The 16,476-nt window shown below is 46.7% G+C and overlaps 1 protein-coding gene across 10 annotated transcripts in view; it reads left to right on the top strand.

Moving 5' to 3' along the window:
* Positions 1–1,131: 1,131 nt before the first annotated feature.
* Positions 1,132–16,476, top strand: part of CCDC7 (coiled-coil domain containing 7) — a 146,466-nt gene continuing 131,121 nt past the window's right edge. For all 10 annotated transcript variants that reach the window (XR_012724576.1, XR_012724575.1, XR_012724574.1 and 7 more), the window contains exon 1: positions 1,132–1,243. The gene's annotated coding sequence lies outside the window, so the exon portion shown is untranslated. The remainder of the gene's footprint in view (positions 1,244–16,476) is intronic.

Here is a 16,476-nt window from a genome sequence, read left to right as displayed (position 1 = left end):
GCCCGTCTGGTTTTTGCCGCTTGCGGCAGGCTACTGAGCATGCGCAGTGAAAAAAAAGGCATGCGGCGGCTGGATGCAGTGTTTGCCGCAGGATGCCGCATGCGGCGTCCATAGGCATGCATTGCAAATCGCGCCGGATGCGGTGCGATGCGTTTTTTTTTGCCGGACAAAAAAACGTGCCAGGCAACGTTCCATCCGGCTCCTGCATCGGCTAAATCTGCCGCATGCGGCAAAAAACGGACGGAACGCAAGCCCATGCGGCACAATACGGCACTAATGTAAGTCAATGCAAAAAAAACGCAGCGGCGGCAAAAAAAAAACGGTTGCAATTTTTCTGCAAAGCGCCGGATTGTGCCGCACAGGAAAAAACAGAGGTGTGAAAGCAGCCTAAGACGTCAGGAATAAGGGGTAAAGGCCGCTTTACACACTGCAATATCGGTACCGATATCGCCATCGTGCGTATCTGCCCCCATCGTTTGTGCGACACGGGCAAATCTCTGCCTGTGTCGCACAACATCGCCCGGACCCGTCACACATACTTACCTTCCCTGCGACGTTGCTGTGACCGGTGAACTGCCTCCTTTCTAAGGGGGCGGTTCGTTCAGCGTCACAGCAACGTCACAGCAGCGTCACTGAACCGCTGCCCAATAGAAGCGGAGGGGCGGAGATGAGTGGGACGAACATCCCGCCCACCTCCTTCCTTCCGCATAGCGGCTGGGAGGCAGGTAAGGAGAGCTTCCTCGTTCCTGCGGTGTCACACGGAGCGATGTGTGCTGCCGCATGGAACGAGGAACAACCTCGTTACTGCTGCAGTAACGATTTTTGAGAATGGCCCCCATGTCACCGATGAGCGATTTTGCACGGTTTTGCGACGATGCAAAATCGCTCATAGGTGTGACACGCAACGGCATCGCTAATGCGGCCGGATGTGCGTCACAAATTCCGTGACCCCAACGAGATCGCTGTAGCGATCTCATAGCGTGTAAAGCCCGCTATAGGATCACGGTTTACATATAGTCTGTCTAACAGCATAGCAAGTGGCAATTATCTGCCAGTCTGCCACCTGTTGGTTCCTGTCTGCCACCTGCACATTTGCCACCTGCCAGTTAACTGTCAGTCTGCTGCCTGCTGCTTCTTGTATGTTTGCCTCTTGATTTTTTGGCCCCAATCTGCCAACACATATTGGTCCCTCTACTCTGTGGTGTTATATAAGGAATCCTGACTCAGGCACTCAGCTTTCTTGGTGAGTGATAGATCCCCTATAGGACAATTTCTCATCCTCTGATGTCAGTGTTTTAACCCATTAACTAAAATGTCACAAAAAACAATATTAATTTGGCGCTAATACTAATGGTATAATATAGTGGGATGGAGAGGTGCTGTATTTATCAATATTTCTATGCCGAAAAACTAATAAGGTGTTCATAAATATATTTCTAATGAATATTCATATATTGTATTATTTTATGATGTTTAACAACAAATAATGAGTAATGACATGAATGGAGGCAGTACAAGTATCAGTGCTATTCCGGCCATCTGCTGGTGGAAATGGAGAACTGCATATATCTCTTATTTGGAATTATATTTTTACCTACAAGTGCATCTCAATAAATTAGAATATCATCAAAAAGTTAATTTATTTCAGTAATTCAATACAAAAAGGTAACCGCATATATTATATAGAGTCATTACACACAGAGTGATCTATTCCTATATATTATATAGAGACATTACACAGAGTGATCTATTTCTATATATTATATAGAGACATTACACACAGAGGGATCTGCTCCTATATATTATATAGAGTCATTACACACAGAGGGATCTATTCCTATATATTATATAGAGACATTACACACAGAGTGATCTATTCCTATATATTATATAGAGACATTACACACAGAGTGATCTATTTCAAGTGTTTATTTCTGTTAATGTTGATGATTATGGCTTACAGCCAATGAAAACCCAAAAGTCATTATCTCAAAAAATTAGAATAATTCCCACAAAACACCTGCAAAGGCTTCCTAAACATTTTAAATGGTCCCTTAGTCTGGTTCAGTAGGCTACACAATCATGGGGAAGACTACTGACTTGACAGATGTCCAGAAGGCAGTAACTGACACACTCCACAATGAGGGTAAGCCACAAAAGGTCATTGCTAAAGAAGGTGACTGTTCACAAAGAGCTTTATCCAAGCATATTAATGGAAAGTTGAGTGGAAGGAAAAATTGTGGTAGAAAAAGTTGCACAAGAAACCGGGGTAACCACAGGCTTTGTAGGATTGTTAAGAAAAGGTCATTCAAAAATTTGGTGGAGATTCACAAGGAGTGGACACTGCTGGAGTCAGTGCTTCAAGAGCCACCACACACAGACGTATCCAGGACATGGGCTACAAGTGTCTCATTCCTTGTTTCAGCCACTCATGACCAATAGACAACGCCAGAAGTGTCTTACCTGGGCCAAGGAGAAAAAGAACTGGACTGTTGCTCAGTGTCCAAGGTGTTGTTTTCAGATGAAAGTAAATTTTGCATTTCATTTGGAAATCGCGGTCCCAGAGTCTGGAGGAAGAGTGGAGAGGCCACAATCCAAGCTGCTGAGGTCTAGTGTGTAGTCTCCACAATCAGTGATGGTTTGGGGAGCCATGTCATCTGCTGGTGTAGCTCCACTGTGTTTTATCAAGACCAAAGTCAGCGCAGCCGTCTACCAGGAAACTTTAGAGCACTTCATGCTTCCCTCTGCCGACGAGTTATTTGGAGATGGTCAGTGGCGTAACTAGAGTTTGATGGGCCCAGGTGCAAAATTTGGACCGGGGCCCCCCTCCACGTACCCCCACACTTAGGGTACGGGATAATGACACTGACACTCGGGGTACAGGATAATGACGCTGACACTTGGCTTTTACTCTCAGCACCCAGATTTCCCATGATCTGAAATCCCTCTATCAGCATCCAGCTTTCCCATGATCTAATATCCATCTTGTCCTCGGCACCCATCCTTCCCATGCTCTGCCATACATCTTTCCCTCAGCACCCAGCTTTCCCATAACAGAGCATGAGAAAGCTGGGTGCTGAGAGAAGATGTACAGCAGAGCATGGGAAAGCTGGGTGCTGAGGGAAAGGGCCTTTTTCCCTCAGCACAAAACATTTCCATCCCATGCTTGTATCTTTGTCCCCCCTCGTATATAGTTCTCCAAATACTATAATGGCCCCCACATAGCCTTCCTTATAGTATAAAGGGTCCCACATAATACTTCATATATTAGAATGCACCCCCATAGTCCTACATGTATTATAATGCATTTCCCATAGTCCTCCATATATTATAATTCACCCCATAATTCTCCATATTTTATACTGCACCACATACGGTAGTCCTCCATGTTTTATAACGCACCCCCATAGTCCATGTGTAAGGTAGCCTCCATAGTCCTCCATATATTATAATGCAGCCCCATATATCTTCATATTGTATTATGCAGCCCCATACTCCTCCATGTATAATGCACCCCTATAGTCTATGTTTAAGGTGTCCTTCATGTTTATTATGCAGTCCCATAGATCTTCATGTGTCATGCAGCCAGCCCCCCCAGGGCCTCCATGTGTCATGCAGCCAGCAAAATAAAAAAACAAGTACCTCTCTTCTCCTTCCGACCCATGCGACTTCGGTAGTTATGCCCCTGCCCCCATATGTCACACACCCTGCTCCCCATACAGCCTGCACCCCCCCATCACACTCACTACACCCCCATATGTCTCACACCCTGCCCCACATATCTCACCCTGCCTGTACCCCAACTTACCCCTCTCAAACACTCTGCACCCCTTTACATCCTTCTGTCACAGTCTGCACCCCTCATATGCGACTCACCCTGCAGCCCCTCCACCCCCTCACGGGTGGTGGCTCGAGCCTCTCACGAACCCGAGGGTTACGTCGCTCTGCAAGGGGGGTTGGCGTTACACACGGGGGATGCGGGCATTTGGTTTTGGGATGATTGTTCGTGACGCCACCCACAGGTTGTGGTGATGGTGGACACCACCGCTACGGTGAAGGTACGGGGACTCCCGGGAGCGGTGTAGTGGCGCAGCTAGGTGTTGACCCCTCCGTGGGTAGGGGATGTTGGTCCCGGGGCCCGGTGGTGTGAGGGCCGGGGTGCAGGGCGCAGTGTTGCGGTGCAGCGCGGTGCGGTGCCTGATGGCACTGGTGTACTCACGATTAAACCACACAGAGTCACTGGTAAACCAAACGAAGGTATGAACGGGGCCCGCAGACGGCTGCAGCTTCCTAGTCGGGTTGGCAATATCCACCTTTCTCCTGCACCTATATTGTAGTTTGACCACTGTGCCTGAGCACTGGTAGTCCGCTCCCCGGCGTGTAGATGTCGGAGGAGCGCCTTTGCCCGTAGGCACTGGCCCTTGGATCTCTGGCCTTTGGCAGTGGCTACTATCCGGACAGGTTGGGCTGTTGCCTTCAAACGGGACTTTGGTGGGAATGAACCCCTGAGGTCCAGACTGCAATCAGTTAATTTGACTATGGTGGTGGCATATAGCCTAGTTCGGGGTCTGAGTACCCTGCCTGGTGCTCCGGTATCCGGTTAGCTCCCCGGTTCGGTTCCGGCGGGCCACTACCTTGTCCCGGTCCCTTACGGTTCCGCTGGTCGTGTTCCCGGTCTCCTGCAGGCGGTCACTGCCGTCTGCCTGCCTGACTGTTTTGGACTTAGTAACCACTCCACTGTCCTGCACTGACTCACTGTCTGCACTTGACTCAACTCCTTGTGTTTCCCTGCCTCAGGCCAGCAGACTCCTCAGGGGGCGTGTCTTTCCGCCTGACTCCGCCCACCTGGTGTGCCTGTCTAACACTGAGGGAGGCAATCAGGTCTTTGTGGTTGACTGATGGTACCTTTCTAGTGTGGGGGTGTATGTGGTGAGTGTTGTGACCTGTGACCCCTGGGGTCCAGGGCGTCACACTTTCTGCCCAGCAATCCTGTGTCTCCTCCCACACAGTCACATGGGTATGACATCATCGCAGGTCTTGGCATGATAGAATCTGTCTTCTGTGCAGGAGCACTTCTGCTCTGCTGCAGGTCAGAGAGCCCCTCTACTGATACCGGGCCCCACTGACTCACAGGCCGGCCCCCTGGTAGTCGGCCACTACACAGCGCATCTCCTCTCTTACAGACAGGAGCCGTCTCTGCAGAGCGGCTGACAAGCCCCTATAACCCTGCGGGCCCGGTCGCAGTGGCGACCTCTGCGACCGCGGTCATTATGCCCCTGGAGATGGTAATTTCATTTTCCAGCAGGACTTGGCACCTGTCCACACTGCTAAAAGTACTAATACCTGGTGTACTAACCACAGTATCACTGTGCTTGATTGGCAAGCAAAATCACCTGACCTAAACCCTATAGAGAATTAATGAGAGACACCAGAGACAACAATGCAGACGAGCTGAAGGCTGCTATCAAAGCAACCTGGGCTTCCATAACACCTCAGCAATGCCACAGGCTGATCACCTCCATGCCACGCTGCATTGATGCAGTAATTCATGCAAAAGGAGCCCGACCAAGTATTGAGGCATTTACTGTACAGACTTTTCAGTAGTCGCCAACATTTCTGAGTTTAAAATGATTTTTTCAGTTGGTCTTATATAATATTCTAATTTTCTGAGATAATGACTTTTGGGTTTTCATTAGGTGTAAGCCATAATCATCAACAGTAACAGAAATAAACACTTGAAATAGATCCCTGTGTGTAATGACTCTATATTATATATAGGAATAGATCCCTCTGTGTGTAATGCCTCTATATAATATATAGGAACAGATCACTCTGTGTGTAATGGCTCTATATTATATATAGGAATAGATCCCTCTGTGTGTAATGACTCTATATAATATATAGGAATAGATCCCTCTGTGTGTAATGACTCTATATAATATATAGGAATAGATCTCTCTGTGTGTAATAACTCTATATAATATATAGGAATAGATCCCTCTGTGTGTAATGACTCTATCTAATATTTGCGTTTCACTTTTTGTATTGAATCAGTGAAATAAATTAACTTTTTGATGATATTCTAATTTATTGAGATGCACCTGTATTTGATAAGTCCAACTGAAAAACAGTTCTATGGGTGCACAAAAAAACAGACAAAAAAACACATCCCCTACAGGTCATCACTATTGCATTCCATTTTTACAGATATATTGCAGTTATTAACCTAGGAACCTGTATTTGGTCTTGGAAATTGTATACTGTTGATGTATATAAGGGATGCCCCACCGATGGGAAAAACAGACACATGGATGACAAATATTGATGAAAATCGGCCATTTTTTTCTGGCTAGCACAGAAAACAGGCTCTGGAAAAAAGAAAAGGCACATATAGAGGAGATAAGTTCTAGATCTGTGCTGATGCATAAAGATAATGAATATAGAGGCTCCTTGGCTACACAGATCTCTTACATCCAGCCTATATTACAGGTAGGGACACTCGCACATGAGAAAAATCTGAAGCATAGATCAGGCTGCAAACTGATTATCTGGTGGTCTGAAAATGAATGAAAAAGAGACTGAAACTAAGTGGAATTATATGAATTAAAAGGCCATTACTACTAACACATGTAAAATATTTTTTTTTTCAATGTCAAAAGGAGTCCATAGCCAATGACTGGCTGAAAGACACTGGAAAACATAACGCGAAAAGACCCTTAGGGTATGTGCGCACGTTGCTTTTTACCTGCTTTTTACCTGCTTTTTTGCTGCTTTTTCTTCTGCGCTGTTTAATGCCAAAATGGATGTGTTCTTCTATTCAAGCAAAGTCTATGGGAATTTGGGTTTCTTGTTCACACTATGTTGTTCAAAATGCTGCCTTTTTGTGGCAGAACTTTGGTCAAAAACTCAGCTTTGCAGTGCAAAACCCAAATGGCAAAAACAATTGACATGTTGCTTCTTTGAAAAGCTGAGTTTTTGACCAAAGTTCTGCCACAAAAAGGCAGCATTTTGAACAACATAGTGTGAACAAGAAACCCAAATTCCCATAGACTTTGCTTGAATAGAAGAACACATCCATTTTGGCATTAAACAGCGCAGAAGAAAAAGCAGCAAAAAAGCAGGTAAAAAGCAGGTAAAAAGCAACGTGCGCACATACCCTTAGAATCCCAGGTCTGTACTGTAAGAAATAAGAAGTGCAAGATCGCCATCTGCAGTGTTAATGAAGTACTACATACATATGATGCCTTCTAGTGATCACAGAAAACAGAAGTGAGGAAAGTTAGCCTAGGTGCACACACATAGACTGCTCACCACTGAGCACTGCGTCTGGGATTCCATCGTAATCCCTGAAAAACAGGCTTCTGATCGAAATCCTCGACGGTGCCATATAATCAGGCTGATAGAATTGCTGTGAAAACTGTCTGTTCTCCATCATGGCCGGGTTCGATTTTATCAGATGTGCAGAAAAATGTGGCACTGTATGTATAAGAACCTACTTCAATGCTAATAGTGTAGATTTTGGGTGAATATGGAAGAATATGAAAAATTAGTTCTTCTGCTCCCCCAGTTCGAAGTCTGTTGGTTAAGGATGAGGGTTTGGTGTTAGAGAACTGTTTCTCACTTTTAGAAGGTGAACCCCAAACATTACCTGTCACGTTAAATAAGAAAATAAGATAGTGGTCACCCTCCCTAGGTCCTGTCCTGTGCTAGCTCTCCGCCATTGCTCTGTCCTCACTTTTTGGGCTGCAGCAGTGACGTCACATCGACAGCTCATATCACCGCTGCAGTGTCACACTATATGGTATGGGGAAGTACCAAACACATGGCGAAAGGCAAGGAAAGGGAAACCCTGTGTCTAGGGAAAGGTAAGATAGTGACCCCTGACCAAACCTACAGCTGGTCTCTGGGGTCCCTCACCACCCTAGATAGATTTCGCATCTATGCGTCGAGCCGGATACCAGACCCTAGGTATCCCTAGTGCTGGGCCCTAAATAGGGAATGGGTGAGATGAGCTCTTCATCAACCCCACTAAACAACTATAGAAGACACAAGGAGGACACACAGGGGGGAAAGCATGAACTACTTATCTACAGATGACTCATGTAGGAGTTCAGCAGAGTTTTCAATAACAACACCACAGAGGAGTACAAGCCATCTGCTTGCAACCAGAGCTTGAGGGAACCGAAAACTATCACCAACACCAGTCCAAAGTAGGAAGGAGTATTTAAACAGCTAGGTAATACCGATGATCAGCAGCTGGGTGGAAGGTGAGCTCCTGCTGAGTCCAAAAGGGGGAGAGATGAATCCAGCAGGAAAGCTACCTATACTAATGAATATTGACAGCAGGAACAATGGAAAGTCAGAGAGCATTCTGAATAACCAAACACTATGACCTTCTATGGCCAGAAACCACATGACTGTCTGTCACACATGACACACCCCAGACTTGCAGCCAATCAGTGAGATCAGCAGCTTGGGCCGTGTACTTTGACCAACACTTTGAGTCAAGTGATTGTCTGCAGTGCTGATATGAACTATAGATAATATAGCTATTTTAGTTATTTTCGTTGCTTGTACAGCACTAACATATTCTGCAACGGTTGTTATCACTCACGTTAGTCTAATTTTCCAATTATAAAGGAAATAAATCGTCAGAAAATTAAACATTTTCAAAGAACATTTCACAATGTTTTTTTTTTCTGTTTATATCACAATCTTTATTAAAAAAAAAATCAAATTAGTAATCTTTCAATTTTTACACTGGTCACTGGGCCTATTTTATATGCATATTTGCTGTCCTTTTAGGAAGAGTTTACAGCAGTCTCATTGTCATCACAGGCAGCATTCCCAGCAGTTTTTTTAAAATGTCGCTTCTTATGTGCAGATGCTGACCGGTATATCAACGGCCGTGTTGTAGTTGGTATTCAACTACTGCCTTCTGCTGCTCACAAAGCCTTGGCAACATTTGTAATGTGGAGTATCAGCACGTGGGTACGTTGCACATCAGTCCGTTAGCTGGCACTTGCAAGCGCTGCTGCAGCACTGCCTGACCGGTGGCAGCTGTAGCCCGCTTGCGAAAATGGATGTACCTTCACAAGTAGCTTAGGCAAATCTGGGTAGGTTTTCATAATCTGCTGAACCACTTGGTCAAGCACTTGGGCCAGGCATAGTATGTGTGGTGAGCTTACCAAGCTTCAGAGCCGCCACCAGATTATGGCCACTATCACACACCACCATGCCTGGTTGTAGGTTCAGTGGCGAGATCCACAGATCTGTGACTGGTCTGTTATAGCTTTCAACAACTCTGCGGTGGTTTTCTGTTTGTCAATTGAATAAATTAGTTTCAGCAGAACCTGCCTTTACTGAGGCAGTGCCTCCAGCTTGCGACTGATATGGACGGCGTGCTCCGAGATGACAATTCGGAGATGGAGGAGGAAGAGGAGGAGCGGGTATAGGAACTGGTGTAGGAAGTGGAGCAAACCTTGAAGGAACTAGGGCCCATAATCCTCTGCGTCTGTAGCACGTGTGCCGTCCCAGGGTCCGACAAGGTCCTGGCCTCCACATGTAACGGGGGCAGGGGGCGCCTCAGGGGGTGTAGTCGCCTAGTCGGGTCCCCTCACCTTGTGGGCCGCAGGCTGAACCCCGGCCCGGCCGTTACTTGCAAAACAGGTGTGTTGTTGGGGCAGAGTGTGGATGCATGGGGCCCATTCATGACAGCGTTCTTTCTGTGCTCTCCAGCTCCTTCTTCACTTTCAGGAAAGAGACAATTGCAGGCAGAGGATAAACCAAACACCGATTTATTAAACAAAGCTTCCATCTTTTTGTTTGCAGCAGGTTTACTTTAGTACGTTACAAGTTACAAGTCCTCTTCTACAAAAACGGTTTCCTTTTCCTCTACGGGCACTTTCCTTTGCCTGCAGGGGACATACGTTAACCCCCTGGTAGCTGCGCTCTAACCCGGATTTACTGTAGGGCAGATCCAGCACACACTACCGGCTCTGGATAAGTTCTCACCTCTCCACTTCTTTGTCAGGGCACTAACCTTCGCCTGCAGGGGCCACTTGTTATCCCCCTGATAGCTGCACTCCACTCTAGTACACACCACCGGCTCCGGACTAGTCCCAACTCTTCCACCGTTTCTCATGGGTTTCCTCTGCTTTCTAGCCAAGAGTACTCACTCAGGCTGACTGCCTCGTCTCACTCCCACACTCTGCCCCATCACCTCAGACCGAGCTTGCTCGCCTCTCACATCTCACTGCACACTGGACTCTGCATTCAGAACCCTTCCTTCCCCACCTAGGCTGCCCTGCCCCTTCCTTCCCTGCCACTGTTACCAGGGGAACCACTGCTCTACACTGGCACCTAGTGGGGAAACAGTTTATGACAGGTAACATTTTACCATCAACATTTACAATTTTCCACCATACTACTGTGGCGTTTTCAGGGGGGAAAAACCGCTCCTTCACTACCAGGGGTCCGACTACCCCTTACACACAAGGTTCACCCAGTGTACCATCAGGGGAATGTAGCGTCTATGGCCACAAGCAAATGACCACGTGCCTTTCATTAAGTGGACCTTCCCAGTAACTGAGTTAGTCCGGGCACAGGTGATGTTATGTAATATGTGCTGGTATAAAGTGGGGACGGCACACCGAGAAAAATAGTGGCTGCTGGGGACCGAGTACCGAGCAACGGCCACAGCCATGAGGTTGCAAAAAGTCTCAGTGTTCACAAGCCTAAATGCCAACATTTCCTGGTGGGCAAGCAGTCTGGAAATGTGCCCGTTTAGTGTTTGGGACTGTGGGTGGGTGCCTGGGTATTTACATTTTTGTTCCAAGGCCTGGGGTAAAGACAGCAGAATGCTGCACTGGGATAAAGAATCGGACATGGTTGCTGATGGTAATTTCAAATGTGCAATAACAAGTGCAGGGTGGGAGGCATTTGCGCCTGCGTCCCAGACAGGGGATTGACAAGGATATAGCACACGGGAAGAGGCAGTGTTGACACCTACAGACACTGATTGTTGACCTAGTCGGGTGCTTTCATGACATGTGCCTGAGAATACTGATGGCGGTCAGGCTGGTAGTGGTCAGGCCACTGCTAATCTTGGTATGGCAAAGGTTGCAACTGACTATTCTTTTATCGTCTGCTTTTTTGTGAAAAAAGCGCCAGACTGGGGAACACCTAACCCTTAGCTTGGGTACTCTCCTCGTGTGGGTGCTATGGAGAACATTTGCCTGTCTGTGCTGATGTGGTTATACATGCTCTGTGGTTGTGAGGCCAGTTGGATGCACTGCCAAATTCTCTAATTCTCTGAAAGGTCTTTGGAGACGACTTATAGTATAAAAATGAGCAATCAATTCACGGATAACAGCTCTGGTGGACATTCCTGCAGTCAGTGTGATGCCCTGGCCAGGTCAGGTAATCAGAAATAGGCCCCTGCATAACACCTTCCCTCACAGGTAACAGCAGCCGACCTTCAAAACCCTAGTCACACCCCTCAGGGCTAGATAGACACACCATGGGGCGGAACAATGCTGTTGGGAGACGCTCACCGAGGAGTCTAGACAGCCCGGGGTGGGAAAAACAGTTCAGTTCAGGGCAGTCGAGTGTTAGAGTTCAAGTTGGAGAGGAGTATGGGCTGGAGCTGTGTGCAGCTCCAGCAGAGGCAAATACCCCCAAATTGAACGGTACCAGGGTAGGAGCCCTGGTGCCACTGGATAGGAGGCAGACGACGGTCTCCATCTACAGGAGCTGGGAAGACGGCTCGGTGGAACTGAGGTGTACCGGGACAGGGTTGTAGCCCACCGGTACCGACCCGGGGAACTGACTCGGAAACCGTAGCACACAGGGGGTACTCGGATCCTGAAGCCGGGACCAGAAGCGACTGGTTAATTTACCGATTGAGGCCAGGACTAGAGGTCCTGTCCCACCCAAAGTCCCTATTAGAAGACAACAGCCCACCGAGGGGGATAGAAGGCCACCGCCAGGGCTCAGAGATCCCACGGGCCAGCGTCTGCGGGCAAGGGCTCCTTAGGCCACATCCAGCTGGGAGCAGACTCCTGAAGTTGCAAGCACAGGCAGTCCACTGTTCTAAAAAAGGTGCAGGAGAAAGACAGAGACCACCAGCCGGGTGGGGGAACCAGAACGTAGCCAACTGCGGGCACCGACCACCATCACCTTGGTTTACCAGAGACTCGTGTGCTTCCTTAATAGTGAGTACACCAGCACCCTGCGGTCACCCATTTCCCTGCACCATACCCCAACAGGTCCCGGGACCACCATCTCTGCCCACACAGGGGTTAACTACTTGCTGCATAACATCTCCCCCGGGTGCCCCGTAACTGCACCGGTGGTGTCCCAACTCACCACACACCGTGGGTGGCGTCACGAACTTAATACGGCTCAGCCCGTACATATATGTCCTACGTCCACCATCCCCCACCCTTTTCATTTGGACTGTCCGCGGGATCCCCCGGGTCCGGAGACCCTCGAGCCACCCACCGAAAGGTCCGGACCCGAGCAGCGGCAGGCTGCCGGCACAGGGGCGCATCAGCATGCCAAATTCACGCTCCCTTAAAACTTGCAACATCTGTGGCCTTGTGTTATCTGATAAAACTGCACATTTTAGATTGGCCTTTTATTGTGGCCAGCCAAAGGCACACCTGTGCAATAATCATGCTGTCTAATCAGCATCTTGTAATGCCACACCTGTGAGGTGGATGGATTATCTCAGCAAAGGAGAAGTGCTCAATGACACAGATTTAGACAAATTTGTGAACAATATTTCAGAGATAAAGGCCTTTTGTGTACATAGAAAAATTCTTAGATCTTAGAGTTCAGCTCATGAAATATGGGAGCAAAAACAAAAGTGTTGCCTTTATATTTTTGCTCAGTGTAAATGTGGGTTTGGGTTTAGTTTAGCTGCTTTTCCTTTGAAGTGGTTGTCTATCTACATGTTTCATCAGATCTGCAGTAGTTTTGAGGTCGGCTCTGGGTTCAAATATAACATTAGACAAGAAAAGCCCTGAAGTCTGCAAAAATGGTCTGTAATTATTCTGTGAAATAATCTAAATTTATCGCGTTCAGTCACTATTACTATAGCCATCAATGTGTCCAATTTCCAGGCAACATGTTCCCAATCTTAGAATGATGTTATTGAAAGAGGTAAAGCATTACATGAGAATTGGGTTTACTGCAGACTTTTTTTTCAGGGGTTATCCACTTTTATGGACAACTTTTTTCTCCTTAAATGGATATTATTCTGGCTACAAATTATTTTTGCAATTTGCTTTCATTACAACTTTTGTACTCTTTGCCTTCTATAGCCTCTGTGTTACACTCTCTATTGCTGGCTGCAGAATGAGTTAAAGCGCACCCATTACCAGGATTTTCCTATACAACCAAAAGCCAGTGCTATACTGGCACTATACCCTTAGTTGTCAGCTAGGATGTTTAGGTTTTGAAACACAAGCAAGTAAAGTTTGTAAAATGAGCAGCTTTTTGAATGACAGCAGCTGCCGATCAGCTGATAGCTGGGGTGGGTATTTATAGTTATCCCCTCCCCCTGTTATTTATGCTAATTCTAATATAGAATCATTTTAGTAATTGACTAGAAGGACCTGTGCTGATGTCATACCCATGTGACCAGAAATAGGTGGAGCCTCAGCCAACAGAAAAATAATGTTGCTTCCTGGTATCAGCTATGTTGGTTGAGGCCCCACCCCTTCTGGTCACATGGGTATGACATCAACACAGGTCCTTCTAGTCAGTTAGTAAAATGATTCTATAATAGAATTAGCATAAATAACAGGGGGAGGGGATAACTATGAATACCCACTCCAGCTATTAGCTGATAGGAAGCTGCTGTCATTCAAAAAGCTGCTGATTTTACAAACTTTACTTGCTTGTGTTTCAAAACCTATACATCCAACTAACAACTAAAGGTATGTATAGAATCAGCCTGATAGTGCCGGTATAGCACTGGCTTTAGGTTATATGGGAAAATCCTTGTGATTGGTGCGCTTTTACTGAGAATCTAATAGTGAATTAGTGAGCTCGTTCTGACAATCTTATGGGGGAGTTTATAACTCTTTTATCTCTTTTTCTGGCTACGTTTTAGCTGATTTATGACCTCAGATCACCTCAAAGTTAAATGTGCTGGGAAACAAAGAGCTAATAAAAGCCAAATGGTGGAAATGTTTTAAATAAAACCCAATTGAAAAAAATAATTACATGCAATGGAGCAAAAAAAAAGGTGGTCAACCCCTTTACAGGGAATTTTTATTTTTTGTTGGAATTCACATATTCAGACTTAGGCTATGTGCCCACGCTGCGGAAAATGCGCGGATTTTGCAGCAGATTTCTCGCGGAAAAGCCGCGGATTTTCCAGAAATCTGCAGCACAGCTACTCCCCAGCCATTTCTATGGCATTTGGGAAATGCTGTGCCCACGCTGCGGATTTTTCCACAGCGGAAATTGTGCAGATTTTCGTGCGGAAAAATCTGCAGCATGTCAATTATTGTTGCGGATTTTCGTGCAGATTTTGCCTATTCAATTGAATTAAAAAAAAAAAAAAATCGCAAAATCCGCAACAAAATCCGCGTCAAATCCGCGTCCGCGAAAGCTGCGGATTTGATGCAGAAAAATCCGCAGATACAGAGTCCCGTGGGCACATAGCCTTAGGCCATGTGCCGACGGGCGCTCATACCTGCGGATATATTTGCAGGTACGGCCGCATGTTTCCCGCAGCTGCCCGCCGGCATCCGCAGCTATTTTTAGCTGCGAGATTCCAGCGGAATAGCTGCGGGAAACATGCGGACTTTCACGCGACTTACCTGTGGACGTCCCGGCCTCTATCTCCATAGTGGAGGGCCGGGATCTCCGCAAGTAAATCCGCATGAATAATTGACATGCAGTTAGGTGCGGCTGCGGGATCTCCGCAGGAGATTCCACAGCCGCACTTTCCGCAGCGTGGACACAGACACTCCCCATGTCCCATAGGGTAACATTGGGGAGTGTCTGCACATGCTAAAACCTGCGGATTTATCTGGAAAATCCAGAAAAATCCGCAGGTTTTCCGTGGCAAACTCCGCAGCAAAAAGCTCCTGTTTGACATGACCTTACAGTTAGCTGTGTTTCATCCTCCTAAAATCAGTCATGCTTTCTGCAGCAGGGAGCTCTGTGCGCCTGTCCGTCTGTATCATTTGGCCCAACCTATCAAAGGAATGGAGTCTGATGGCGCAAGCTGCCATTGTTTCTGCACAAAGACCTTTTGTTCCAGTGGTAAATCATGTCAATAGAGCCATTGACTGCTGTGTCCATTTTGCTGTCCATTATGGACTCATGACATAGCAGGAACACAATTAAGTATATATGGCCTAACCCAGCATTGTAATTACTTTATACTTTGTGCTTAGATGCACAATTGAAGATTTATAAAATTGTTGTAATGCAAAGTGAAGTCATCTCTGAATCCAACTGATCCAATTTTGTGTCCTATTTCTCAAAAGGTCTTGTCTCTGAAGTTGGTAAACTCTGTGGTACCATATACTAGATAATAATTAATTAGATGATGATAATCGTTGACACCAATTGATTCATAATACCTACAAAAGACCATACTCCTGGTGCCTCACAATGTCTATGGGGATAGCAGGAAACCATGGCTCCTAAGATGACCCTAAGGCTAGGGGGCCCTATGCTATCCCTAGTCTCAGGGATACTCCTAAAAGTTGGGATGCCTGAGCCCCCATCCTGTCAGCCCTGATCTGATACCCTCTCCCCCTACTCAGAGGGACGACTGGTACAAAATTGAGATTAAACAAACAAAAATAGACAGACAAGGAAAACCAAAACTCTGTCACACAGCACACACTCAAAGAGGTATAAGACAATAAAAGATAAGGAGGAAAACAAGAGCAGGGAGGAAACATCAAGACGATGGGTAAACTCCACAACCACTGCAGGCAAAAAGCAACACTTTCCAAATAGTCTGGGACACCAAAACACACAGAGCAACACAGTATAACCTATATCTGGCATGGGTAGAAATTTCATTACGCTTAAGAATGAGAGGAGCAGATATGATTGGCCTCCTCACAACATTTGATCACAGGAGGCTAATGTAGCACGCAGGGATATGGGGTACTCAGTTCCAGGTAGTGTACGTCCTGGGGATGTCACGATGGTGGCCGTTACCCGGTTCCATGTCCTGGGCCCTTTTTGTAATGGGGATATTTACAGGGGATTTGTGAATAAGTTATTCGTGATGCCACTTGCGGTGTTGCGGCTGAATGTAGGAAGCCGCCGCTGCAATGTCTCTACTGGGGCTGATGGTATTGCAGCTAGTATGGTAGTCCCTCCGCAAGTAGGGTATTGCTCCAGCGGGTGTATGGTGTGGTAGACGTCGGAAGAAGGAGTCCAGACAGGTATTCAATGCAACTGGTTTACTCACTTTTAGGGTGTCCAGAGGCC

This window comes from Anomaloglossus baeobatrachus, chromosome 6 (genome assembly GCF_048569485.1).
Source record: "Anomaloglossus baeobatrachus isolate aAnoBae1 chromosome 6, aAnoBae1.hap1, whole genome shotgun sequence".
Taxonomy (NCBI): Eukaryota; Metazoa; Chordata; class Amphibia; order Anura; family Aromobatidae; genus Anomaloglossus; species Anomaloglossus baeobatrachus.
This window is presented reverse-complemented; position numbering and strand designations above follow the sequence as displayed.